This window comes from Hydra viridissima, unplaced genomic scaffold (assembly GCF_058129835.1).
Source record: "Hydra viridissima isolate aposymbiotic clone 2 unplaced genomic scaffold, HvirCarnegie_v1 scaffold_1, whole genome shotgun sequence".
Lineage (NCBI taxonomy): Eukaryota > Metazoa > Cnidaria > Hydrozoa > Anthoathecata > Hydridae > Hydra > Hydra viridissima.
In genome coordinates, this window is record NW_028324300.1 from 5,624,314 (window position 1) to 5,636,395 (window position 12,082).

Below are 12,082 nucleotides of genomic sequence, written 5' to 3' on the forward strand. Positions count from 1 at the left end.
TGGGTCGTCAGGCGCCCCTTCAAGCTTGGCGCCCGGCTCAACTTGCCCCCTGTGTCCCCCTCCCCCTCGAAGGCCCTGCAAGAAAGTGTGCAAATTTTTGCTCTATTATATGACAAACGAATTGCCTCGAACAGTAAAGAACCTTTTTTTTGTTTAGTGATTCATGTGGCGAACAGAATAAAAACTAACATTATTAAGATTCTTTAGGAATTTATCAGATAGCAAGGTCTTCGAAAACATCACGCATTATTTTCCAACCAGGGGTCATTCATTTTTACCCTGCAATCGAGACTTTGGAGACATAAAAAGGTTACTCCGTCGATTCGATTGAATTTGCACTCCTAAGCAATATGCGGAGCTCATCACCAGAGGAACTAAACTGAATAAATTTTCTGTTAAGATGATCGATGCTATAGATATTCTCTTCTTTAAGTCGTGGTGGCCAAAAAAGTATAACAAAAAACAGAAACTCTGATAAAATCTTTGATTTCCCAAAAAATCGAATTCCCTTCCAAATATCGAAAATTTTCCAGTATTCAAACAAGGAGTGGATAAATGATTTTACGATAAATAATTTTAGTTTGACCGATTTTACCAAAATTCCATCTGCTTAGCCAACAATAAAGGCATTCTTCAGACAAAGTGCCTTTAAATAGAAAAAAATTGTCGATTTAAAATAATTTAAAAAATATGCTATTGGGTACGAAGACTTTTATGGTAATATTTTCAATTGGCCAACTATTGAAGCAGATGACTGTCCTACGGATTTTGAGGAGCAGAACTTGTATATTTTACATTTTGTTTCATTCTTTATTACTTTCTTGTTACCATTTCCATAACTTTGTTTTCAACAATAAACTTGTTAAGTGTAAAATTTTTGTTGTATTATACTTTGAAGTTAGTGATGGTCAGCAAAGACTACACATGCGCATGCGCATGTTATAAAATAAATGAATAAAATATAAAATGTAAAATAACAACAACTATTATAAATTTGTTTGCAACCTGGACTATCGAGGCGAGGCTTTTAAAATAAAATAAAATCCGTAGCAATTTGCTTTAAGTTAAGAAGTAGAAATTTATCGAGAACATGGATTTTGTAACATGTGGTTTTTGCAGATCACAATTCAATTGTTAAAAAAATATTTATAGCAATAAGTTGATATTTTTAGATGATTGTTATCATTTCATAAGTTCTTATAAGCTTTGTGATGTAGATTACTTATGATGTGCGATATCATTTTACAAATCAGCAAAATCTAATTACGCGCAGCATATAAATGACTTGTTTGCTTAAAATCTTATTATCCATTTTGTAAAATTACTTCTCAATTTTTTTCTTTTTGAAACATTTAGGATGGAAGCTTTTTATTAAAACTTCTTTCTTTAGTTTGCTAGTGCATTTCATGATCTTGTTGCAAAATATGATAGATCTTTAGAGTTTAAGGAGGCGGGTGCATTTCAGGTCGGTAACTTCCTGAGAAAAACTTAAAACAAGCTTTAAATCTTTTTGCATTCACACCAGTGTATGAACGGTTTACAAAAAAAATACGGTGATTGGAGCTTGTGAACAAAGTTAACCAGAAATTTTGGATCCCCCCCCTGGCCATAACGCGGATGGAATAAAAAAAAAAGTGAACTTTCTACAGTATCTTAAACTTGTTCGAAGTTTATTAGAAAAACTTAAATATCAAAACTATTCTCATTGTTTAGAAATGGCGATCAAGTAAAGTTTATTAAATATTTGGTTTGGGTTGGTGGAGGGGGGGAGGGGGAGTGGTTGTCAGGTTTTCATGGTGATAATTTTTAAGATTTAAAAGTTTATTTGCTAAGTAGGAATTTAATGGATAAATTTCAGCCTAATTTATGAGTACAGTTTCTTTAATGCAGTTTTTCCGCACTCCTCTCCACACCCACACCCACCAAGGAAATATTTATAGTTTGCATCATCACTGGAGGTCATCAATCTTAAACAACGAAAAGTCTTGTGATTGGTCTTATCCCAATCAGCAGATATTATCTAGCGTTAGAGAAAACCAGGGTGGCTGTTACGCTGTACCGTACCTAGCACGCCTATGCCGTACCAGCCATGTGTAGCCCATGGGCTTTGGATTGGCCCTGTATCGGCACGCTGGCGTCGGTGGCCAACAAAAGCTGGCAAACAGTGCACTCATCAACGTTTGACGTTAGTAGTCTCCTATAAACCTCCCCTGTCACGTGTTATAACTCCCTAAACCCAATCTTCCCAAAAATTTAGATTCCCATTCATTTAAAAATAACTTATTCCATATAAAAGTATCACCTTTTCTAGTTTGAAAGGCAAAACGTTTGAGCTATATAGCTATACACTAGGGTATGTTGGTTAGTAAAGTTTGAATTTTTGAAAACCCAAATCATTAATCTCTTAGATGTAAATTTAACTTTATTGTCAACAATAACAAAAATGACTTTGTATAGTTGTCGATTGACCATATTTTTGGTTATATGCTTTTGTTGTTGTTGTGCAAGGTATGATTTTTTATTTTTATTTCAACAACTTATTGTTAAACTTATTGTTTTGGCTCTTAAAACTTGATTATAACTGTATTTCGGAGTTTTTGTTCGTTTATAGTAAGAAATTGGCTCTTTCAACTTTTGGTATGAAATCTCTTGATGACTTTTTCTAAATTTCTGGCCCAATTTTTGTTGGTTCACTCCATATCTATTGTTTACTAGCCATTTGAGATAAGCTGGAGATTTTGAAGAGTTTGCGGTACTAATTTTGAACCTGAAATTTGTTTTGCTCCATCACGTCTATTTTTCCACTCACAAAATCCTCCGAATAATCAAAATTTGGAGGATCTTGAGGGTGGAAAAATAGACGTGATGAATTTAAAAAACGTATAGAATTTTTTCCATATAGCATGTGGTTATAGTTTTATAAAACTTATTTACAAAATAACAAATTTTACTATTTGCTTTAAGTTACAAGATTTGTAGCCACCAAAAGCACGCCACTATACGTGGTACTCTATTGGGGATAGTTTTCACTTTGTTTATCACTCATCTTTCATTAGCCTAAAGGAAAAAAAACAAGCATTTTTAAGAAATGAATCTTCAACGATATTTTCATTTACTATTGCCTTTCAACCTGGCTCCAGATCTCTCCTATAATGTTTTTTAACTGTCTTTATCTTAAGCATTTCGTTAATTTTCATTTAAAGAACATTTGAATAGTTCATTCTTCATTAATTTGCAAACATTTGTCCAATAAAAAACACCTTTTTTGATCTTTGCATCACTTAGTCGTGGAAAGATAGATTTTAACTTTTTTATTGGTTGTCTTTACGTTCAAAAGAATTAACAAAATGATTAAAAATACTAAGTTTAATGTGTATTTGTAAAACAATTATTCCTGGTAAAACAAAAGTTCAACACTTTTAATGCCAGGTGTCCATTAATGTCGTGCTTGTCAATTTTGCCAACTGTAGTGTTTAGGTCTAGCCAGGCTGTCCCAGTTAAAAATCTTATAATCATCAACCCACCCCCGCTTTACACAGAAAATTATTATACTATATTATTATAAAAATTATTATACATGAGTTGTATGATACAATCATATCATTTTAATTATAAAATGATATGATTGTATCATACAACTCATGATATATCTAAGATGAAGAATATTCAGCTCCGAAGTTTTTAAAAAGCTTGTCATCCTTACAATCATGTATATCAATAGAATTATCGTCTGTATAATATTGCTGAGGTCTCATTGCAGATGATAAGTTGGGATATTTGAAGGCAAAATGGGGATTTCTCATTTCTCAAAATCTGGACGCGATAGAAAATGCAGAGCTCAAAATCAAACTGAGCACCTTAAAATTATTTCACCTAAATTTTTTCTCTCTAAAAAGTTTTTTTTTTGAATTTTATTGCACCATGAGAGACATGTTATTAAAGCTTAGTTAAGATGCCTCTAGATATGCAATACGCAATTTTATGTAACTAAATAAATACTTAATTTAGTGGTTTTGATTGGTTTACTTTACTTGCTTTACTAAAATTTACTTTTCTTAAAAACAAAGTTCTAAAAAAGAAGTAAAGTTTTTTTATACTTTTTCAATTGATTGTTTAATTCGGTATATATGGTTAACTGGTAATATCTTGACGATTATTAATCTGCTGATTATATGCTGATTATATAAAAAACTTGAATGATAAGGGACAAGTTGCCATTTCAATAGATTATACCATATGGAAAACATGTCAGTTTTCCCATTGAAACACATTTACACGTTTGCGGCACTTTCACTGCTTTGAATGTAAACATTTTACAACGTCAAAAACGTTATTTGCTACGGAAGAAATTCCTGATAACTTAACCGAAAAAGAGAAGCTTTCTGTAAGGAAGAATTTTATTAAACCAAAATTCGGATAAATTTTCAGTAAAAGTTGAGAAAAATTGACCCGCCCAAAGTAGACATTGGTAACAGCAATTATGGAAATATTTTGCGAAGAGCATTTGAGAACTCTGAAATTTTCTCGTAAATAACAGAAGCTGGTATAATAGTTGTAAAGTGAATGCACATTGTTCTCATTACAATATTCTCTGGGTACCATATCAATACTGATCAATTTGAAGTTTTCTGTACTGATACAGCTAAAATTTTAGTTTATAAATATGGTTGGTATGCCAGCCAGTGTTCTCAAGATTCTGATACATGGTTACTCCAATTTAAAGAAATATTTTTGGTTTGCTGATTGCTCAATACTTTAAAGAAGCTCATAAATGCCTAAACAAGAAAATACAAAATGCAAAACCTTGCATGTGGTGCTACCGCACCACACAGCAAAAATATCAAGGATTAACATTATGAAAGATCAGATGCGAAATAAGTTCCAAATTTGAATTCGTTGACCCTAAGACCCCTACTTTTATGTATAGTATATGTCTTATATGCATGTATTTAACAGTCAGATAATTTTTTCCGCTTTTAATTTAATCTCACTGTGCAACATGACATATATTAAGTTGAAAGACAATGATGACGCTTTAGCATGGTCAGCAAGATGATCAACAAGATGGTCCGATGCAATTAGACGCCAGTTACGCCATCTTTATTAAATTTTTAAAAAATTATTTCTACACCCAATATATTTTGTAGGTCATTTGTTAAATCTGATTTGCCCTTCTGCAACTGAGTGTTATCTGGAGGCTGTTTTTTTTTTCTTTCTATAGCTTAACAAATATACACTTTTTTGAAAGGTTTCTTGCTGAGAAAAAATGTCGTATACCTAAAGCGCTTACATAACACCCGTTGAAAAGCAAATGGAGCACTTGTGTTTGAAAGTTATGGAAGCGATTGTTGATGCATTGACTCGTTTAAATAAAGAAAAAGAAAAGTAAGAATAAAAGAGAATGGAAAATGCATTTCATACATTTCTGGAATGAGATTTTAATCTTTAGAACATTTTACCAAAACAGTTATTTTAATGCAAGTTAAGCAGATTAACATGAACACCAGTGCTGATCAACCTCTACCAACTGATCTTTTATCAACCTCTACCAACTGATGTTGCTAGAGATTGAAAAAGATAATCACAATTGTTAAGCTAGTACACAATACATTTCATTATTTTGAAACTTAGGCTACTACAGCATTTTCAAACATCAAAAAATATAAACATTCCATCTATTAACAGGTGCACTCTCAAAAAAAAAAGAACCGATGTCTACTTAATGGTTGCTAAGAAATTTTTTTTCATTACAAATTTGAATTTAAATATCAACAAATGGAAGCAGGTTTACCTAAAAGAGTATTATCCTCTTTTGGACGGACAAAAACTTAGTAAAAAGTAAAAAAAAAATTTTTTCTGGAGCTAAAAGATTTGAAATAGTGCAATTTTTTCACCTAATTGTTTGCTGTAATAAATTGTATTGTTATTAACAAAGTAAAGTTAGTTAACCAAAGACTACGACATCTCTACTGAAGTAACGAAAAAATAATTAAACCAATGAATTATTTAGTTATTCAATCAAGATATTGGTTACTCGCTGAATGTGATGGTTACTTGCTAAATGCAATGGAATCACATTCAGTTGCCAAGTTGATCAGTTGTCATTTTTTCCCATTGTAAATAAAAATATTTAACATTTTTATGTTACCTTTGTTGTTTCACAAGATAAATTCATGATTATTATAATAATGCTGAAAATAAACCATATATCTAAGTGATTACGTTGGCTTTAAGGATTTGTTTCATTTGAAGATAATGAAGAAAGCCAAGTAAGATCGCAACAAATTTCATAATTGTTGATGTAACCATAGAAACATGTATAAACTTTTTCAATTACTTTTACTTAAGCTTATCATAGTATTACACATTCATGATTATTCAATCTATAATCTATATTAATGGATAAGTCTGGTTTACATACATTTACGAGTTGAGATAAAAATTATTAGTTGAAATTAGCTACAAATAGTTAAATTAGTAGAAAGGAGTTAATGTGGATCCAGTTAAAATTGTTTTTCGACCAAAACTTTTTCAAAACCATTTCTAACAAATAAATATTTTTAACATTAATCCCTTCACAGCTTTATAAAAAAAGAATTTAAATTTGTATTTGAATAAGTAGTTCGATTTTAAAGAAGAGGACCTAAAATTACTTGGTTACTTTAATTTCAAGAGGTGAGACTTCCAACCAATTACATAAAGGTTGTGGGTTTCGACGACTCATTTACCGAGTTGATTTAACGACCAAAAAATCTACAATTCTAGATATTTATGCTACATTTTTGTATCAGTTTTTGTAACATTTTTCACGTTGAATCAATTTATTCCATATAATATGATGATGATAATAATAATGATAATAATAACAGCAACAATAATAATAATAATAATAATAATAATAATAATAATAATAATAATAATAATAATAATAATAATAATAATAATAATAATAATAATAATAATAATAATAATAATAATAAATCTATATTATTATTATTCTCGTTCTCATTATTAATACTATCATTATCATTATTATTATTGTTGTTGTTGTTCTATGTATGTGTGTGTGTCTTTGTATTAGGGTGGGTCAAAAATTTTATTTTTCTCAAATCCAGTTGAAATAGTGAAAATATGTTGTCTTATTGGTTCAGTATCAAACCTGTTAAATATTATTCCTTTTTTTTTTAGTCCATCGATCCCGAAGTTTGATATAAACGTGTAAAAAAGTTGTGTGAAGCCACTACATCGTGAACCATTTAACAAATTTACTTTGTGAACTAAACTCATATTATTGTGTTACTGTTAAGTGACACAGAGTTATTGAGCCCACCTTGTTTACAAATAGTTTTGTTTTTATTACTTTAAGAGGGTATTTAAAAGTGGTTGCGTGCGCATTGCATCATCTTATTGCGATATTGTTTAGTTTGGTTTTAGTGCGATAAAAAATTAAAAGAATACAGTTGTGCATGCGTTTACATTCGTTACAAATTTTTCTCTACACTAACTAACAAATGCTTATGGAAACTAGAAAACAAAGTTATCAGTGCCCTTTATTCGGGAGTGTAGAAGATATTAAGGATAATGTATTGCCTACCTACAAAGATGTCATGAAATATTACGAATGGAATAGTTTACAACTTAAAATTAGCAGAAATACTATAAAAGAATCATCATTTTTAGATAATGTCGAGCTTGTGTCTCGAAAAGTAGAGGATGTTTGGAGAAAATCGTCCCTTCCTACGGCTTCACATACAAGAGTAATTCAGCTATTAAAGGCTTATCATTTAAAATGCAAAAACCTCATCAAATCTTTAAAAAGATTATCTGCTGATCAAAAAAATGATTTTTTACAGTATAGCAGAGTTCTATTCGACATTTGTTCATAAAATAAATGTAAATAAATTCAACTTTGTTGTTGTCCAAGAGAAAAAAAGGTACTAAAAGAAGAGCTGAAGTTTTTGTTTGACCAAAGACAAGAAAGGAAGATGTGAATTACTGGAATAGATCGTATTCTTTCAACTAAATTACAAAAAAAGGTAAAAAGAGCCTCATAAGACGAACAAATCTAGTTTACACATTCACAAAATTCAAGAGAAGTGTAATATTGAACAGCAGCAGTTGGTGTCGTCTTCAAGTGAGTCTAAAGGCAATATTTCTTCGCCTGATAGGCTTAACTTACCTTCTACATCACAAATAAAGAAAATAATAAAAAATACAGTTAAAAGTTTGTCTATATTGTCAAAAACCTGCGACCGTTACGCTATTTACGACATAGCAGCCGCTGCGATTGTTTCTTCAGTTTTGCACAATATTGAAGTGGTCGATAAATCAAAAATACGGCGAGAAATGAAAAAAGAATATGATGAATTACATAAACAACAAACGCAGCTTCATTTACCTGCTTTATACTTCGATGGACGAAAAAACAAGACGCTAAATATTGTGAAAAAAAGAGCAAAAAGGTACAGACAAGGAACATATATCTGCTGATTTAGGAACATATATCTGCTGTTAAAGAACCAGGTTCAGTTTATATTGGTTACGCTACGCAGGAAAGTTCAATGGCGTGATTAGTACCTTCGAGAAAAGGCTTCAACGCCCCTTACAATAAATTATTTGCATGCTACATTTAAACGAGTTACCTTTGAGACATCTATTTAATAAATTAGACGGTGTTACCACTGGCCTATCCTCACATGCTGGTCCTATTGGCAAATCATTTGCGAAAAAGCGAACTTCCAGAAGTCAAGTTTAAAGATCTGAGTACAGATCAAAATTACTTATATGAAATAACAATAGCAGTTATTAGTGGCAAATGCTCTAATGGTTAACAGATTCCCGTGCAAGATGTCCCATGTCCAATGGTTAACAAAAGCAAATATAATATTACGATTATATATTTCTACATTAAATCTATCAAATGAATTAAAACTATTAGTTGAATACTGTGTTAGAGTATATGCCCCAGTATGGTTTCAAATAAAAACAAATCAAACTTGCAAAGATGGGTCTAAGAATATTTGGAAATTAATTAAATGTTCTCGATATCTGCCAGCACAGCTTAAACTAATGTTAGATCCGTTATTCAACGTAATGCCTATTTTGCCCACCCTGAAAATTTGCTTCTGTAGATGATGTGTGATGAACACAAAACAGTAAGGGAACTCGCTGCCAGGAGCATAGGCGTAGAACGCGCTGGGGCTCGGGGGCTCGAGCCCCATCCGGAAATTTGTCGCTGGGGCTTTGCCCCACCCGGGAAAGTTCACCAAGCTTTCAAAAATATTTAAAAAATAAAAACCATAATATACTTAAACATTAACAAATATAACAATTCAAAAACAATTGTAATATTTCCACAAATACCTATGGTGATTTTCAAAAGTTTAAGCTTTCGAAAGTTTATATTATTTTTCGAATTTCAGAAAATCCACGCTTCTGATAAGTCTCAAGGGCAGTTTGAGATCGGTAAAAACGTAACAAAAGCAAATTAACTGAACAGCATAAACTAAAAAGTTGTGTGAGTCAAATGTTTGTTTAGCATTTTTTTTCTTTGATAACTTTGGCAGTATTATTTGTATTAATTATTTAAAAGTTTTGAATTAAAAATCATTTGAATTAATAAAACCTAAGTTTTTGAAGAAATTTTTAAAATTGTTCAACAGTACATTGACTTTTAAGTAATAAGTTGTACGATGTTGTAGAATGAAGAAGATTAATGAATACTTTTCAAAAAAAGAAAATCAAGTTGAAACAGTTGCATTATTTTCTGAATCTCAAAATGCTAATAACTTTCAAGATAATACTCATGAAAGTTTTTTATTTGTTCAGTCAGATGATGCAACTGATTCAACCGCTGTTGTTGAGTCGCCGTCTTTTACAGAGGAGCCTAGACCTTGTTGTTCAAGACAGTCATCTTTTCCATCAAAAAAGAGAAGAAAATTTAAACAAAGCTGGAATGAAAAATATAAATGGGTTTTATATGACTGCGAGAAAGAAAAAGTTTTTTGTTCTACCTGCATTAAAGCTACCCAAATGAAAATGCCTTTACCTCGTAGTTCATGAGAAAAAGATTCGTACGAAGTTTTATTTTAATCGGATTTTATAATTGGAAGAAAGCCTTACAAATTTTTGGTTCTCACGAGCGATCTGAACTCCATAGGGCGTTTGTTAGTATAATCGCCTCAGCAACACTGGAATCGACCGTTATCCCACAGCTTAATCATCACCAAAATAAAGAAATGATGAATAATCGTACGCCTTTATCAAAAATATTTACAACACTTCTTTATTTGGTAATTCCTCAATTTTGTTTAAGAAAAATTTAGATTAACTATTAATCATTAAATTTATTTACTGGATAACTAAATGTTTCTTCTTAATGTATTAGGGAACGCAAGGCCTTGCCATTCGTGGAAAGGTTGAAAATAATTCAGACGATTCTCTAGAACTGAAGAAATGGTTGAATCGTCCTGAAAAGCAAAAGTGGCTCTCGCCTGAAACTGAAAACGAAATCCTACAAGACTTTGCTCATGCAACGCTTCGTAAGCTATGCAAAAGTATAAAGGAATCACAATTCTATAGTTTGATGGCCGATGAAACAACGGATATGTCCGCGAAAGAACAAGTTTGCCTGTGGATCTCCGAAACGATTGGCATGTTTCAATAAATGTCGAAATGTAGAGAATGTAGAAAGCGGAACATCACTGCGGTCATTTTGCCCCACTCGATGGATCCTTAGAAAACCGTCCATTATATCTATTACGAGTAACTATTCCGCCATTATTAACTGGTTAGAGGATTTTGAAAATCATTCTGATAATTCAGTAAAAAATAAGTCAGAAGCAGCGGGTTATCTAGAATCTATTTGTAAGTTTGACACATTTTTCAAATTGGAAATTTTGCGCATGATCTTCACGATAATCGAGGATGCTAATACAGCACTCCAAGGTAAATATTGTTTTATCTCATAGTGTTTTTTTTTAATATATTATTTTAAGCAAATTATAATGTTAAAAGTTTATTGAAAATCATTTTAGGCATGCAGCTTAATTTTTGCAAAGCAAGAAATACTATCAACACGCTTAAGGAGGTGTTAAAAGAAGCCCGGAGTGATACTCGCTTCAAAGTCTTATGGGATGCAGCCGTTGTAGCAGCAGAATGCAGTTTACTTGACAAACCAGAGATGCCACGGAAACGTAAAATTACATCAAAATTTACTGGAAGTGGAGTTCCATACTTTGCTACGACTTCAGAGGACCAATACCGCCAGCTTTATGCATCTCTGGATTGTGTTATAACTGGACTTGTGACCCGTTTTGAACCGACTGAGACCACTGACCATTTAGCAAATGTAGAAAAATTTCTCATTGGTCAGTGCTTGGAAGTTGGATTCATTGAGGCTTTTTACAAGACTTTGAAGATTATAGAAGGCTACAACTCCACTGCGACATATTTGTGGATCATGCAAAATTCAAGAATATTCAACTAATTGATTTTGAATCAGTTTTGAATGAGCTTGTAGACCATGATGGTATCCTTTCTCAATTAATTCCACTGATTCCCGAGTTTGTGAAGCTGGTAAAAATTTTACAATGTATGCCTGTCACCTCATGTACGTGTGAGCGCTCTTTTTCTTGTCTTCGTAGGCTAAAGACTTATGTGCGTTCTACAATGTCTCAGGAGCGATTGAATCATCTCGCTATTTTAAATTGCCATCGCGTTATTGCCTACACTCTTGATCTTGATCATTTGATCGATGAACTTATAATGCGTGCCTCCATACGCATGAACACATTTTACTTCAGAAAATAAATTACATTTTTATGCCCATTGAAAAAACTTTTTATTTCTTATTATAAGTTTTCAACTCCTACAAAATAGTTTCTGCCCCATCCGGGAAAACTAAAACTCTACGCTTATGGCCAGGAGGATACATAAGGCACAAAATTCACCTCATACAGGAAAGATACCTCGTGTGTTTGAAGTGCCGCAAATCAATTTTGATGCCAATAGTTATTAATGAGCTCATTAATTGGCAACGAAATTATTTTGATCCACCAATTCTTCGACACATCACTAACTA

At 31.9% G+C, this 12,082-nt stretch overlaps 1 pseudogene across 1 annotated transcript; it reads left to right on the forward strand.

Annotated features, from left to right (window-relative positions):
• The first annotated feature begins 10,592 nt into the window (after window positions 1-10,592).
• LOC149893032 (zinc finger MYM-type protein 1-like) lies at window positions 10,593-11,910 on the forward strand (annotated as a pseudogene). The gene is made up of 2 exons (XR_016452752.1): window positions 10,593-10,947; window positions 11,037-11,910. The product of XR_016452752.1 is annotated as a zinc finger MYM-type protein 1-like (transcript).
• Window positions 11,911-12,082: the final 172 nt, after the last annotated feature.